This window comes from Pteropus vampyrus, unplaced genomic scaffold (genome assembly GCF_000151845.1).
Source record: "Pteropus vampyrus isolate Shadow unplaced genomic scaffold, Pvam_2.0 Scaffold22, whole genome shotgun sequence".
Classification (NCBI taxonomy): Eukaryota; Metazoa; Chordata; class Mammalia; order Chiroptera; family Pteropodidae; genus Pteropus; species Pteropus vampyrus.
The window spans coordinates 4126410-4130527 of record NW_011888803.1 but is presented as its reverse complement, the minus strand read 5'-3'; positions in this window follow the sequence as shown (position 1 = coordinate 4130527).

The window sequence follows — 4118 nt, the reverse complement described above, 5'->3', positions numbered from 1 at the left end:
CATTCCTTGTTTGCAGAACAGGAGAAAGATAGGGACTTAGGGACAAAGAGGTGGACTCTGTTAATTATCTTCCATTTTTCCTCCAGACCCATTATGCCTCCCTCCTCACTTACTGTTGACCCTGGAAGGCACATCTGTATGGACTGGCTCTCATAAGTTTTGGCTACTGATTAGGACTGACCAATAGGAAGCCTTAGAAGGATATCAGAGGAGAGAGGAGAGGGAGGTCAGGAGCTTCAAGTCTTGAGTTCCACCACTTTTTATTTCCACTTTTGTAAGTGCCTAGCATCCTACTCAGGATGCTATGTAATCTCTGTGCCTATTTATGTACTATCCTCTGAAATTTATTTCACTTCTTTTCCTTGGAAAATGCTTATCATTAAGAATAGGTTCAGGTGTAACCTTTTCTAGGAAACTTTCATTGACTTTATAGATCATTCTTGCTACTCTTCCTTTTTACTTTTATTTTCTTTTTGTATGTTTCACTACCATTGTCATATATATATCATACTGTAACCCTCAGTCTATGAAGCTCCTCCTTTCTTGGACTGCTGACTGTTTTATTTATATTTTGTATTTTAAGCTACAAACACAGTACCTGACATATAGTAGGTTCTCAATAATACTTGTCAAAGTGTCGATGAGTAAACAGAAGAAAAAGGGTGAAATATGACCTCAGAGAACATCGATAGGCAGGAGCAATTGAGATTTCTGGACTCAATCTCTCAGAGTATTGAGATAGTACTGGTAGATGCAAGAACAGCTATACAATAAAAGATGTCGAAAGCAAACCTCACATACTCTGTTTTGTCTATAAATAGCTCTAATTTCTAATGCAAAAACTTTGGTGCAATATTTGAGTCAATATAGTCATTGGTAGAAGATAAGCAGAATTGAGAGGATGAAACTATGTCTATAAGAAACAATATGCTAGATGTATCAATGTAGATTCGACACACGTTTCTCAGTTGTGTTCATTCTTAGGTATTTCTGAGCTTACAGCAAAACTGTTTTTCAAGGCCTACTTCCAGTTTTAAGTGCCTTTGCTAAGTTCTGAACACAGTTTAAAATTGTGCAATTTAAGACTCGAGAAATTCTCGTAAACATTTTAGGGACACTTACTGGCTGAGCTATTCCTGTTTCTGTTAAGCTCCTGATTTGATGTGTTCCCATGTGAAGCTATGCGTATAACTCTAGTAGTTCACTACCTATTTTTTTTTTTTTGGATAACATATACAATGAGTTATCTCGATTTATAACTATGTTACAAGTCAAATTCTGTTCTATAGATTTGTCTTCTGAAAAAATAAGTGAAAGAGATTTGTAGGGAAGCTTTATTTTTTCCTTCAAAAATGATTTGACTATAATAATGTAATTTAAGGAAACTCATAAAATAGTAGAATTTAGGAAAATAATCTGGAATAGAACATATGTATTCTAAAAGAAATGCATATCTTCAAATCTATCATATAGGAGACATTTAGTAAGTATTTGTCAAGTGTATGTATCTTGGGTTAAATTCAGCAAAATTGAAAACTAATAGAACTGTTGCTATTAACATAAACCAGAGGCCTTCCTCTTTCTCTGCTTTTTCCAGATGTCCATAGCAGCACATGGAGATACTGATGTGCAACAGGTAGATGTGCTGTACTAGTCATGGCCTGTAATCATCTATGAAATTATAGGTCATCTGTATACACCTAATGTATTTTTAGGCATGTCATCTCTGAGTACCATATTCAGGCCAGACACCTCTTTCAGCTAATGTGCTAAATTGGCTTTGTCCTTAGATTGGCTGCTTTTTTTGATAATTTTTCTTATACTCTTCTTCAAAATAAACATACTTTATGAGAAAAACGGTAAGAAATGTTTCCTGGAAAACTTATTAATTTAAACATATATCTTATTATACCAAAGGCTATTGAATTATTCATTGTCTTTAATTTTGGCAACCGTCTACAACCAGGCAAGCAAAACATTCATGTGTAACATTTCTTTAAAAATAAACCAAAATTCCAGCAGAACAAGCATATTCTTACATTAGAAAATTAGGTGAGCTACTGTCAACATCATATATGGGTGTATTCTAGCCCTGTAGTTAGTTATTGGTAACTTACAATTAAAAAAAAAAATGTATAATATACAAATGATGGAGATACCAGTTTATCTATTTCCTTTTGGATTTGGATGTTGATTGCTATTTAATCTACAAGGTTTTTCCTTTTTTTTTCCTTCCTGAAAATTTTTGTTACTAACTTTATATTGCAAAATTAAGAATTAACGTAGCAGATCTTTTTGAAAGGTAATAAAAGCAAACACTTTGATTTTCATGTTAGACAAAGCTTTTTGAGTTATGTAATTAATATGTGGATCAGCAAAACAAGACATGTATTTTATTTCTCTTTGTAATTTCTACACATTTTCACTGATTCTATAAATCCTGATGCCAAGTAAAATATGTTTTATTTCTGTGCAAAGAAAATAGCTGTTACTCCTTTCTAACTTTTTCCCTATCAAAACCAGAATTTTTAAATTGTCAGATAATAGCATGTCTGATGATGAGATAGAACTAAATGAACAAAAAAGTAAAGAAGTTTAAATTGTGTCCTACATTTATGTCATTAACTTTTTGCTCTCTATAGGTTAGTTCATTCTCACAGAGAGGGTGCAAATTTCAAAACAGATTTTTGAAAAAAATTTTGAAATTTCAGTTTCAAAAGTGTTTTGTAAATTGCCTTGTAAATAATTATTAAAAGGTCTTTATTTACTCTGTGCTAGTGAGCAAAAGGAATGTGGAGGTAATAAAAAATAAAGGAAACAATATATTTGCTAACTCTGTGTAGAATAATGTTCAACTTTTGTATAGGTAAATGGCACTTTTTAAAACTTTTGTAAATTAGGAATGGTGTGGACAATCCTTTAAATGTTTTGGCCAAAATATTATAATTGTTGTCTAAAATTATTTTATGTACTATTATAAGAGTACTGCCAATTAGACTGATATAGTGCTTTCTTATAGCTTATAAATTTAATTTTATTATTTGGAAAGAACTCTTTTCAGACTATGCAGACAGATTTTTTCATCATATGTAAAAATTATGTATACAGGTAAAAAATAAATTGGTTAAGATATTGATAAAATTGCTTTATATTCAGAATTTGACATTCCCAAATCACTTTTTGGCTCAAAGTCACCATTTTTGTTTTCCACATAATGTCATTTTTGTGCATTTTTTAAGAGATTGCTCCCATATTATTGCTAAGATTTTCTCCCTGTTGATGCCCATTCTGTAAGTATTGAGGCAGATGCACAAGTAATGACAGCTACATCATACTAGTCACCTTCTTTATAGTGCTTGTAAGATACGTCCTGACTTTAGAGTTGTTGAAAATGAAGAAGAAGAAGAAAAAAAAAAAAGACACAGAATCAACTAGATTGTAGTATTTACACAAGTAATTGATCTACCCTGACATATAAAATAACCAGTTGTATCAAGGTCAACTCCATTATTTCAACCATACTGCAATTGCAATATATTCTGAAAAAATTTAGAAAAAAATAAAGGCAATTCAAAGTAGTAAATGAAGGATTGTGTGACTGAAGGTAATTAATATCTGATGATGGAGTTATGTAATAATAAAGTGAAATACTCAACTCTTAATAGCCATAGGTTGGACTTTTAGAAATACATTCTCATTGACTATTTTATGATTTTATGCTATCCAATTTGTAATTTTATAGATGTCAATCTTAAATGCTCTACTTTTGTTAATTAAAATACTAAATTGATCATGTCACAGATAATTCACTCCAGTTGCTTAATTAATCACAACTCAAAAGTAACAATGTTTAAAAGAATAATAAATTGTATAAAAGGTTGTTATTGAAAATCTTTATAATAATCTGAAATTCTGTTAAGAGTATTTTTTTTAACTTTTATTTTTTAATTTTAAAATGTGGCTGTAATATTCTTTCTATAATCCAAAGCAAATTCAGTTGGATTTGGTTTTGTCTTATATCAAGAACAGCATATACTGTCATAAAGATAAAACATGACACGACCATTCATCTTAATAAGTGGTGTGTGAAGATGCGAAAGAACAGCTCTCCACTAAAA